The sequence below is a fragment of the Lutra lutra genome, chromosome 12 (assembly GCF_902655055.1).
Source record: "Lutra lutra chromosome 12, mLutLut1.2, whole genome shotgun sequence".
Classification (NCBI taxonomy): domain Eukaryota; kingdom Metazoa; phylum Chordata; class Mammalia; order Carnivora; family Mustelidae; genus Lutra; species Lutra lutra.
In genome coordinates, this window is record NC_062289.1 from 37,263,182 (window position 1) to 37,276,510 (window position 13,329).

The window sequence follows — 13,329 nt, forward strand, 5'->3', positions numbered from 1 at the left end:
ATGGCAGCAATGGAAAACCAATACAGCATATATTGGGGGGCTCATCCTCTGCACGGATGCCTCCCTGGGTTACCCCTCTAACTTTCCGATTCTCATGCTGGCCTCAGACTGTTTTCTATCCCTTCCCAGCCAGTCAGGCTGTGGCTCTCTGCAGCAGGAGCAGCTCCTGGTTTTAGGGGGCTGCCCTCGGGGGAGAAAAGCCACCAAATCACAAATCTCAACAATTTCTGTTCATCTTTCAAGGTTGCTCTCCTTTGCAGTTTCTGCCTTCTTTTGGTTATTCGCCAAGCCCTCCAAATATTGCTTTTAAATGTTTTTTTTTAAGATTTTATTTATTTATTTGAGAGAGAGACAGTGAGAGAGAGCATGAGCTAGGAGAAGGTCAGAGAGAGAAGCAGACTCCCCGTGGAGCTGGGAGCCCGATGCGGGACTCGATCCCAGGACTCCAGGATCATGACCTGAGCGGAAGGCAGTCGTCCAACCAACTGAGCCACCCAGGCGTCCCTGCTTTTAAATGTTTTGCTCAGCTTTTATAATCGTCTTCTGCAGGAAGACTGGTCTACTGTTACCAAAAGCTGGAATCTCATTATACTCTTCTGCCTCATTATTCTCTTTCACCTTTGCAATTTTCCTGGGAAATAAGTTGTTAAAAATTAGTTTGTGACGTCTGAATTTTTCTCATTCTCATTAATCTGAAGGTTTCTGTCACGGAGTTGCCTTGTCTTAGTATGGCACTTTAAAAAATGAATAAATGGAAAGTTTTCTGACTTTTGATGGGGGTGGGAGGTGGGAAGGACCCCCAGCCGTAGCAGCCAGGAGGGAAGGAAGCTCGGTGCCCGGTTTGTTCCACCACGTGCAGTTCCCCACAATCACCAGCAGGGGGAAAAAAATTAGTTTTCTGTTTCCGATGGATCCCCGCGCCCCGCCGCTAATTCCCTAACCAAAGGAAAACGGAAGAGCTCCGGGGAGGTCTCGCTCAATGTTGGGAGGGAACTGGCTTCGCGGGGTGCATGAGAACGCCAAGACCCCGCGAAATCGGGTGTACCTATTCCAAGCAGCCGTCCTTTTAGAGGCACACGAAGAAGTTGGCTGGACCTCCCTGCAGACCCGGCGGGCAGGGCTGCAGCGGCGCAGAGCCGCCTCCGGAGCCGCCGCAGCAGCGCGGGCGGGACGCGAACCCAGGTGCGCGGACCAGGTGAGCGCGCCGTGACCAGGTGAGCCCGCTCCCGGGTCTCAGAGTGACCCAGGTGAGTCCGCGAGTGAGCAGGTGAGTCTGCGCGGCGGATCCAGGTGAGCCCGCGTCCACCACCGCTCCGGCGTCTCGCGCGGGAGTCTGGCGTCTGGTGCCGGGACTCGAGCAGTTGGCGGGCTAGTGATTTCGGGATCCGCGCCTGGGCACGGTGGCGGCTCCCGGGGCTGGAGATCTGAAAGGACCTTCCGCTTAGCGGGCTCATAGTATTTTAGCTTTAAAAACAAATCATGCAAATGAGATGATGTGTATGGGAGAGGCGACCGAGTGGTTATTTTATGAGTGCTGGGCATGCATCATTCCCTCGAGGACCTTGGCCAAAGTGCTTCTTTTGTAACTGGGTGGTACAGCCTGGGTCTGTGCCCCTGAGTTTCGAGCACTTGCGTGGGTAAATCACTAGCTGCAGACGGGAAGAAACAGCCACCCCTTGAGGGGTGTTTTAAGATCGAAAGTCAGTGGATGCTGAAGCAGTGAAGAAGATGGGAAAGAGGAAAGCAAAGAACAGAAAGATAAGAAGCAAGGATATGGGAAGTAAAAGCAAAGCAAAACAAACACAAACCCCTTTGGAAACAGTCTAGCGGATCCCATAGCTCGGTGGGGCGCCCAGGTGGGCAGCAGGAGAGCTGTGTGGGTTGCCGTGTGTGGGGGACATGACTCGGAGCAGGTCACTGGAGTCAGAGGAGGTCTCTGGTGAAGAATGCGTTGGTTATCGCTGGGATTTTAAAGTTACTAGAGGAGGTATAGAAATGGATGCAACATGAAGGCAACAGGTTTTCCTTTGACTGATTATCAAATGTTAAGTTATAAACCTGTAACTGGATTTGTAGATGAATCCCAAGGTGCTGTGTTTTTCTGTACTTTGATGAACATTCAAAGAGGAATCTCTAGAAAAAACATTTAGTGTAAATAGTTAGACTTTAGGATCAAAGTGTTACAAAACAGCACAACAAATTATTCTAGCTCTCAATTGCCTATGTCAGCAGAACTCTATTTATTTATTTATTTATTTATTTATTTATTTTAAAGATTTTATTTATTTATTTGACAGACAGAAATCACAAGCAGGCAGAGGCAGGCAGAGAGAGGAGGAAGCAGGCTCCCTGCCAAGCAGAGAGCCCGATGCAGGGCTCCATCCCAGGACCCTGGGATCATGACCTGAGCTGAAGGCAGAGGCCTTAACCCACTGAGCCACCCAGGCGTCCCAGAACTCTGTATTTAATCTTTTTTTTTAAAGATTTTTTAAATTTATTTGACAGAGAGAGAGATCACAAGTAGGCGGAGAGAGGAGGAAGCAGGCTCCCCGCTGAGCAGAGAGCCCGATGCGGGCCTCCATCCCAGGACCCTGAGATCATGAGCTGAGTCGAAGGCAGCGGCTTTTACCCACTGAGCCATCCAGACGCCCAGGACTCTGTATTTAAATGTATTTCAGGAATGTGTCCATTTGTTTTAGATAGCTAACTCCTAGTTTAAAATAGATGAGAATATAAAATACTCCAATACTTTGAAATATATACAAAAGTCAAATAAGACATTTGCCAAACTCTACATGAAAATGAGTGAAATAATAGCATAGCCAAGTTCAGCTACTTTTCAAGGCAGGTATTATGTTTGGAGGCTGACATTTCCTCTGCACTTGTATTTGACGGCTGAGGGTATGTTGGTCATCGCCAACTTACATCTCTGTGATCATCAGGCCTGTAATACCTAACTGGCCTTCCCACTTTTCAGTTTATCAGTCTTAGAGTCTTCATAGGTACATCTTTTTTTTCCTTTTTTTAATCCTATTCTTGTGTCATAAAACTTGCCTATTTGTTTGATGTTTTTAAAAAATCTGAAAGGGGAGAGAACAGGCAGGTTACATATCTATGAATCAGACAAAGCCTCAATGATTGGAGAGGATTTGTTGATTGAATGGGAAATGAGAAATGAGGGGAGGGAGGGTATGGTGATACTATTTGAACTTTGCATACTATTTCTTCCTAAATGGTAAGGAATTCAGAACAGGCACTCAGGCTTAGTTTTGGCTGAAAGACATTAAAGATATTTTTCTTAGACGCTTCTTAGCACTTTCTCATAAGCTCCCAGGGACTTCTTATATGAGAAGCTTCTTAGCACTTTCTCATAAGCTCCCAGGGACTGCCTTCTAGTACCTTAGAGGCAAGGTACTTGTCACTAAATTGTTACTTTAAATCTTGCTTTGGTATATCTTATATGGCTGTAATGGAACTTAACAATCAGAATATGTACTATTAGTTATTTTTTATTTTTTTTTAAGATTTTAGTTATTTATTTGACAGAGAGAGATCACAAGGAGGCAGAGAGGCAGGCAGAGAGAGAGGAGGAAGCAGGCTCCCTGCTGAGCAGAGAGCCTGATTCAGGGCTCGATCCCAGGACCCTGGGATCATGACCTGAGCCAAAGGCAGAGGCTTTAAGCCACTGAGCCACCCAGGCGCCGTAGCTATTTTTTTTAAATAGGAAATGAGTGTGGGTATTTGATTCCTTCTGTTAGTTATTCACATTTGAGCCTGTGTCTATGGGAAAAAACAAATAACTATTGTCTAAGTAAGATCTGTTTTTATTTATTTATTTATTATTTTTTAATGTGTAGACACTCTGGAAGTAGAGGTAGTCTTTGTCTAGTATAGTAGCTCCTCTGTCTCGCCTAGAACCTAATCTCCTCTCTTTCTTTCTACTATCTTCAGTGCATAGCTTCCATCTTCCAGGTGACCTCGTGGTTGCAAGATGACTGCTGAAGTTCTGGTCATCACACCCACATTCTAGACAGGAACATGGAGGAAAGAGAGAAGGGCAGAAGGGCACCTGGTAGCTGAGTAAGATTTAACAGCTTCCACTTACGTTTTGTGGTAGATTGTCTGCAAAGATGGCTGCCAGTAGTTCTTGCTTATGTCACTTTTCCCATCAAGGAGTGGAATTTATTTCTTCCTGAGTTGGGTCTGGCCTTGTGACTTGCTTTGACTGATAGAATGCATTGGAAGCCCTTACTTGGTCTTGCTAATTCTGTTATTGCCCTCTTGGGATCAAGCTGCCATGTAAAAAGGCTTGCCCGAGACTACTGAATAATGAAAAACCATGTCAGGAGAGGTCTAGCCGGTCCTCTCCACCTGAGGGGCAGTCATGTGCGTGAAGTCATCTTGGATGTACCAGCCCCAGCTGAGTACCATTAGGCACTGCTGGAACACAAGAACCCCCCAGGTAAGCCCTGCCAACTTATAGAATTGTCAAGGATAATACATTTTTGCTGAATTGGGCTGAAACATGATCAGTTGGCTCCCTCCCTCCAAATGCCAGGATGTGTAAGAGGTGACGTCTTGGCTGCATTGGACATGGTAGAAGTTCGTACACCATCCTAGCAAGCCCTCTGGGATGGTTACCCACACGCTTGCTGTTGATGGGATTGGGTCTCCCACCCAGGCTGTGCTCCTGGATTCAGATTCAGCCCTTCTTCTCTGCTCTGAAGCTTCTATGCTGCACCACCCCAGGCGGCCCCGGAACTCTCTCCGGACACACGGTGAGCTCGCAGATACCTGCTGCTGTCAGGTCGCCTAGCTCTTGTTCTCAGAGTGGAAGCCTGATTGGATCAGATCACTTTGCATGCGGCTCGTGGCCAGGCCATTGCTGTGCTCTGGATTTGCTGCCCATCCCTTACTTCTTATCCCTTTCCTAGTGAGCCCTGCCAGGAGAGGGACGTGGTCCTTGAGCTCTGAAGGCACTGGATCAAGTTCTGGCTACACGCCTTCCTAGCTATATGACCTCGAGCAGGCTTGATTGCTTTTTGCTTCAGTTTTTTCATCTGTGAAGTGGGACTAAGGGTAGCCCCTTCATAGGGTTATTGTGAATATTAAAGCTAGAGTGTCTATAAACACATGGTGTGTGGTCAGTAAATGGTGGCCATGACTATTCATGTTTTACTGTAACTGATACAGCAACTACGTGCTCCCTTTGTGGAATCTGTGATCTTGAAAAGTCAGCTATCAGTCAAGTGATACTTCCCCATGGATGTCCTTCATAAAACGAGATTTTTTTTTCCCCCATTGAAAAGTTTATTTTCAACCATGTTATGACATTTAAAAGCTTCTTTTAAAATACTGGAGAACTTTTTTTCAAAATCATGAATTGAGAGGAACATTATCAGATAATATATATATATATATGCATATATATATATTTTTTAAGATTTTATTTATTTATTTGACAGTCAGAGATCACAAGTAGGCAGAGAGGCAGGCAGAGGGAGAGAGAGGAGGAAGCAGGCTCCCCGCTGAGCAAAGAGCCCGACGCGGGATCATGACCTGAGCCGAAGGCAGAGGCCTCAACCCACTGAGCCACCCAGGCGCCCTTCAGATAATATATTTAAAGATAACCAGAAGTCTCTGTGTATCGTATGCTCCTGGTTTTGCTCTGTCTGGGGTGAGTGAGGAGGCAGAAAGCGTGAGGTGTCCCTCCATGTTCCATGTCACGCGGTTTCCCCCCCCCCCCCCCCCCCCCCCGCAGCTGTTGGGTGAGACTTACACTGCTCTCCTGGGACAGAGGCAATTGAAGAGAAACACCAGGCACTTCCAAGTGCTTTTGAAGACACACTTTCGATGTGTTCTAGGCTGTTCCTTAACCCAATGTACATATGACCTTCCATGCAGGGAGGGTTTAAAATTTTGTGTAAAGTGGATTCTCTCATAATTGCTCATTTAATAGCTAGGGCCCGGGATGGTACACTTTGTTGATGCATTTATTTGATATTTTTTTGTAGGTGTTTATAGTGAGGACAGGTTTGCCATTCTGTTTGTGATGTAACTTTAAAATTATTGCTTGTATTATATAGTACTTCCTTAAAGACAAATCCCTCAAAGGGGACTTTTTGCCTTTCTTAGACTGTAAAGCACTATGTAAATGTAGGCATACCTATAATTCATTAAGTTAGACACACCCTAACTTGGTTGTGACATTTCTTTTTGTGACCCTGGAGGGCTGGTGGTGGTGGGGTGTTCCAAATGTAGAAAATGATGATTGATTCTGTGAGCTTGAGCATGACATGGGCTTTATAACTGCTGGTCAGAGTATACACTGCCATCTCAGTGCATCTGTCGATAGGAGGTATAGGGCAGAGGGGAGGGATGCTTTTCCTAAAACAATGAGTTTTTAACTTATTTATAAACTAATATACTCTTATCAAGTTCAGACAGGACAGGAGGGTATGAGACCTCCCTCCACCCCCCAGAGGTAGGCAGGCAGCCACTGCCTAGAGTCTCTTATCCTCCTTATAGCAATTTTCTGTACATTAACAAACATGTACTCACATGGATTGTTTCTATTTCAACACAAATGGTGTCACACTGTATGTGTTATGCCATCTCTTCTTTACATATCTGTAGGGCTGGAGTGTTTCCATTGCAGCATCTATATTCCATTTTATTCTTTTTAACCGCTCCAAAGCATCCCCTTAAATGGCAGGACTGCGATCCAAGCAAACCCATGTGACGATCATTTCTAAACAGGCTGTATCTAAAACTGAACACATTTCTAGAATTTTTCAAAATTATTAAACCAATTTTAATAGACTTTATTTTCTAGAGCAGTTTTAGATTTATAGCAAAACCAAGCAGGAAGTACAGAGATTTCCCATCCACCCCCTGCCTCCACACATGCCCCGCCTCCCCCCATCAAAGTCCCCATCAGAGAGTGGGACCTCAGTTAAAATCCATGAAGCTACCTGGAGACATCATTAGTTTATTTTATTTTATTTTTTTTTTATATTTGGTAATTCGATTTATTTATTTATTTTTTAATAGTAAGTACAACCTTATATCAGCAGAATTTCACAGTAGACTTTTCAAGTATTTGATTTTTGGCTTATGATAATTACGTGTAAACCATTGCTTTGAGGGCTGTTTTCAACAATATGCAAAAATCACACTTGATTTAAGAACATTCATTTAATAATTTAAATTCTTCAGAAAAACATAAAAAATGAATTATCATTATATTGTAAACATGATCAATATAAATCTTAACCTATGAAAAAAGATCACAATCCCAAAAAGCAGCACAAATCCCACCTCCTTCAGAGGCAAATGAAAACGAAAATCAACAAAAACATATTAACAGAATTGACCTGTCAATTATAATAAGGGAAAGAGGAAACTTTTTAATAAGGATTATCCCTGGAAGGTTATAGCTCTGACAGGTAATGAGGTCATTATTAGTTTAGAGTTGAGAGTTCATCCTTGGTGTTGTATGCTCTGTGGGTTTTGACAAGTGTAACGATGTATATCCACCTTTGTAGTACCAGAGTAGTTTCACGGCCCTAAAAATCCTCTGTGCTCTACTTGTTCGTTCCTGATGCACCCCACCCTTGGCCATCACTGATCATTTTATTCTATTCATAGTTTTGCCTTTTCCAGAATGTTCTATAGCTGGAATCACTACGTATACAGCCTTTTCGGTTTGGCTTCTTTCACTTAGTAATGCGCATATTAGTTTCCTCCAGGTCACTTCATGGCTTGATAGCTCATTTCTCTTTTGTGCTGAATAATATTCCATTGCAGGGATATACTGCAGTTTATACCTTCATTCACCTACTGAAAGACAGCTTGGTTGCTTCCAAGTTTAAGCAATTATGAATAAAGCTGCTATAAACCACTCTGTGCAGATTTTGTGAGCATAAGTTTTCAACTCATTTGGGAAAATTCCAAGGAGTGTGATTGCTCGATCATCTGGTAAGAGTGTATTTAGTTTTGTAAGAAACTGCCAGACTGTCTTCCAGAGTTGCAGTACCATTTTGCCTTCCCACCAGCAGTGAATGAGAGTTCCTGTTGCTCCATATCCTTGCCAACATTTGGTGTTGTCAGTATTTTGGATTTTGGTCATTCTAATAAGGATGTAGCAGTATCTCATTGTTGTTTTAATTTGCATTTCCTTGATGACACATGACGTTGAGTATCTTTTCTTATGCTTATGTGCCATTTTTCTATCTTTTTTGGTGAGGTGTCTGTTCAGATCTTTTGCCTCTTTTTAAAATCAGGTTTTTAGTTTTCTTATTGTTGAGTTTTAAGAGCTTCTTCTTCTTCTTCTTTTTTAAGATTTTATTTATTTGACAGAGAGAGAGAGAGCACGGTGGCAGGGGGCAGAAGGAAAGGGAGAAGCAGACTTCCCACTGCTGAGCAGGGAGCCCAACTCAGGGCTCAATTCCAGGATCCTGGGATCATGACCTGAGCCAAAGGCAGATGCTTAGCCAACTGAGCCACCCAGATGCCCCTAGGAGTTATTTTTAACCCTCCTGTATCAGATATATCTCTGGCAAATATTTACTCTCAGTTTGTGACTTGTCTTCTCATTCTCTTGACTTAATTTTTTCTAATTACTGAAAAAAAAATCATACCCATTGTGGCAAGTCTTACAAAGCAAAGCTATATTAAGAAAAATGCAATAATCTTCTCTTTCCCTCTGATTGTACCCTATGAGATAACTAATCTGAATAGTTTGATTTGGAACCTTCTGTATCTTTCTCAGCTAAAATGCTCATTTTTTTCTTCATATTTTATCTAAAAATAATCTTTTTTATATATTTATCCATAACTTTCTTTTCTTTTTAGGTAATCTCTATACCCAACCTGGGGCTTAAGCTCATGCCCTGAGAACAAGACTCACATGTTCTATTGACAGAGCCATCCAGGCGCCCCCATAATTTTCTTTTATACATTCCCTCTATATGATACATCACTAGTATATTCCTGGCAAATATGCGTAAATGTAACTTGTTCTTTGTCATGGTTGTGCAGTATTTCTTGGTACAGAGATCATAATCTAGTCAGTCTCTCCTTAATTGTGGACATTTAGTTTGTTTCCAACTTTATTTTCCTTTTCTATTTTAAACAATAATGGTGCTTTTATTCCTGTAGGAGAAATCTCCCAAAGTGGGACTTCTGGGTCCACGGTGTTATGTATTTCTAATTTATGGCTATCACCAAATTATTTTCCAAAAGTTCACGACAATTCATACTCCCATCAGCACATGCATTTTCCTGCATTCACATCAGTGCTGGCTGTTAGCAGTCTTTAAAATGTTTATCCATTTATTAGTATTTTTTTAAATATTTTATTTATTTATTTGAGAGAGAGAGCACGAGCAGGGGGTGGGGCAGGGTGGAGGGTAGAAGAAGAAGGAGAAGCAGGCTCCCTCCCAGGGAGCCTGATGCAGGGCTCAAACCTAGGACCCCAAGATCATGGCCGGAGCTGAAGGCAAACACTTAACTGACTGAGCCCCCCAGGCCCCCTCTGTTAGTATTGTTTTAATTTGTATTGTTTTTACAGCCAGTGGCATGGGGCATCTTTTTGTAGCCATGTGTGTTGGTGGTTTATATCTTTGACCATGTTATCTATTAGGTTTAAATGTGGTAGCCTTCCAAAAGCTATAGAGTAGGACTCAGCAGAACAGAGCAGCCGGTGCAGGCTCCAGATTTCTGGTGGGCAGGGCATAGGGTTCCACCCTCCGGGCAGCTACAGTCCTCACGACAGGGTGGGGACGCCCACCGGTGATGCCCCTTCCCCACCCGTCTGTGTGTCCCCATGCAGAGTTGCACTGTAACCTCCACGTGGGTCTGTTTGCCGTCTTTTTAGACTCTAAACTTACTGCACTTTGATCCTCAATGCCGAGTATCGTGTTTGTTGCATAATTAGGCCCCCAAAGTATTGCTGATTTTTTTTTTTTTTTTTTTTTTTTTTTTAGTGTTGCTGATTGAATGAATAAAAGCGTCTGCAAGAGCTAGCAGGCCTCAGGTGGTGGTAGTGATGGTGGTGTTGGTGTGTATGTGTGTGTGTGTGTGTGCGTGCATTCTTGTGTGCGTGTGTGTAAATGTCAGGCATTCAGGCCAGCCCTTGGGTAGGGGCTGGTGTCAGGAAGCTCAGCCTGGGTATAGAGGAGGGGTGCTTGGCAGGTGGGACCCCCTTGCTTTCTACTTTCCTCTATTTTCCTCTTCCTGCTGCACTTGGCTTCTCTCTGCTGTTCCCTCTCTTTTCAACTTGAAGTAGGAGGCACTGTCTTTTCCTGAGAACTCCCTTCCACCCACAGCTTGAGGGTCCTTTCCACACCAGGGCAAGAAGATTGTGTTAGATGAAGCCACTTATTCCCCAGAATATTTCTCCCAGAGAAGGTGGATTCTACACACTAACCATTGCCTTGTGTGTGTTTTGGAAGGAATTGGCTGAACCCCAAAGACAGAGTTCAGAAAAGTCATAACCAACTATTACTGATTAAAGGAACTAAGTGTAGGGGGTAGGACTGTGTATGGGTCCTGGGGGCGGAGAGAGAGTTGAGATCAAGGTGAATGAGATGGACGTGGGGAAAGGAAATTGAATGGATAACAAAAGCCATTTTATTTATCAATTTTCTTCCTTTCATTCATATAACAGATTTTAGACAGGTTCAGGATTCACAGACTTCTTGAGGTCAACAAATTCTCTGAGTAACTAGAGAAAACTGTTGACATCTCTCACAAAAGCACAGGCTGTATGCACAAAAGTCTTGTGTACAATTTGGGGAGGACCTCACTGATCGCCTGAGACCTCTAAGTTCCTTGGTTCCTTGTCTGTAGCCTCAGAGGAGGACAGATATCCTAAAGGTAGCTGACTTCTTAAAGGACTATTACCACATTATAATTACTTCCCCCCCCAAAAAAGCTAATTAAAGCACCCACAAAGCATTAAAATTTTCTTAGTTGGATTGAGTCACAGTGGAACAGTAAGGAGACGGGATAGAAATGTCTGGTGAAGATTAGAAAAGCCTTATAAGAAAGATAAAAGGCATAGTTTTCACTTTGAACTTGAAAAACATCCACTCTGCACAAAAGCAAGTAGCTGAAGTTAAACGTGACAAAAACAAACAACAGGGTTCAGAGCTGTAATCATAGGCATTTAGAGCTGTGGGGAGTTTTTAGAAGGTATATCATACATTTACCCTCAGGGCATTTTTATACATTTATTGCATAATTTTGTCCTATTTTCCTGTTCTAAGCCTCAGTGTCGTCTCTGTCATCATTTAATAGGAAAAGGCCTTGCAGGGTAGCCCAGTCCAGGAGCCACGATGCCCTCGTGTGACTGTGGGCGAGGCAGGAGCCGTGCAGCTGTGAGGCCTGGAAAGAAGGCTGGGAAGTGGAGGGAGGGCCTCCTTCTCCATGGAGGGACTGAGATTTCCATCCTGAGGTCTTCAAAAGGTCCTCATCCTCTCAGGCATTTTCTGCGAGTGCAAATGTCATGGAGGTCATTTCCTTAGTATTTGCTGATTTCCTTTTCTCAGTTGCCTGCACCCCGCTGACTATCCCAGGACTTCGAACATGCATTATTCTGAATTAATACATATTAATACATCCACACGTCCTATATCTTCCACAGAAATCATTCCAAAAACACAACACATGGTTTTTGACCTTACTCCACCGAATGGTCTATTTTGTTTTGGAGGGATGGGGAGAGAGCGCACCAGCGGTTTATGCCCCGGGAGGGACCACATGTGGGCTCACACGAGTTCCGGTTTTCGCCTGCTTTCCAGGTCCTTTCCAGAAGTACAAAGGAGAATGTGGGCCTTCAGACCCAGAGGCAGAAGAACGAGGCTGCTTTCTTCAAAATTAATGAGTTCCAAGGAGAAGCAGTCTTTTACCACAATGCACAACGCTTTCTTAAATGCCAGAAAAACTCTACCTTTTCCCTTTTTCTCTGCCATCATCCTTGTCCTTTGATTTTCCAGTGGCATCCCAAGTGTTGTCTACTGTTTATGCATCTCTAGCACAACGCAGTTCTTCAGTCAGCCCGTCTACCTCACTGATGCTGAGGTTGCTAAAATATGCAGGAGATGCCTCCCTCAACTGTCTTCAGGTTTTATTGGAAGCCCACCTTCTGAGCTGAGTGCTCTTTTTCCGACATAACAGGAGACTACAGTTCCTCTCTGGCTTCCTTGATATTTTACCTTTTCACTGCATTCCAAGCAGAAGAAATATTTGAAAATCACAGCTTTCGTATTCTGAGGCTGACAGTCTTGGGGAGAGCCGGCAGCATCAGTCTATGCCCTTGTCTCTTGACGGCAAACCCATCATTCTCTGCTCTGTGGAGCGGGGCTGGGGCTTTGGAAACCTCCTGTTTCCCCCTGCCCACATCCATTTAGGCTCTGCCCCTAGGGGGCGCTCGATGGAATGGAGGCTGCAGGAGGAGGGGATTTTCTCCGGGCCCCCTTCTTCCAGTTTGTAGGTTCCTGTGACTCTCGCTCCAATAATGGTTCACCACTGTGGTGGCGACGTTTCCACCCAGGGGGCAGCTGGATCCTACCTAATTCTGTCTGTAGTTTTTCCAATGCTTGTGAAGCCAGATTCACCATACCCTTCCGAGAGACGGCAGGCAGCCTCAGCTACCCAGGGCCTCCTCCTAGAGATCTGAGTTCCCACCACAGCAGGCTCCTGTCCAAACTCAGACACCTCAGCACTCACCGGCCAGGGCCCTCTCCTCAGGGCTCTGGGTCCCAGGTCTGGAAGTCACCTTTCTCTGAGCAGCCCAGAAACACCAGCATCTGTGGGAGCAGCTTGCCATCTTGTGTCTCAAGAAACTAGCCTTCCTTGGCTGGAGAACTTTCTTATGAGATGTCTCATGAAGTGAAATTCTTTAATAGCATTTTATTTTCTGAATAAAGTCTTGAATTGTTGAGGTAAGAGTGGTGGTAGGAAAAAAAACTAACTTTGGACTGTTTCCTTGCTTACCACCTTATCTAGCAGTAGATTCATGGGCTGTCCTCAGGCAAACCCCAGGTTCTGATGCAAGATACAAGGCCATCATGAAAGGTCTCTTTCTCAGTGTCTTGGCTCACACTGCAAACAGTCAGTAAAAATCAAGAGGTTGAAGATTAGATTTCTTCTTTCTTTCTTCTTTCCTCTTTCTTTCTTTCTTTCTTTCTTTCTTTCTTTCTTTCTTCTTTCTTTCTTTCTTTCTTTCTCTTTATGGACGCCTGTAGCATTAGGATATGCAAAAGGAGTCAACATGTCCTTTCTTTTATGCTTCAGATCAGGGGCCTGGGTTCCACTTACGAG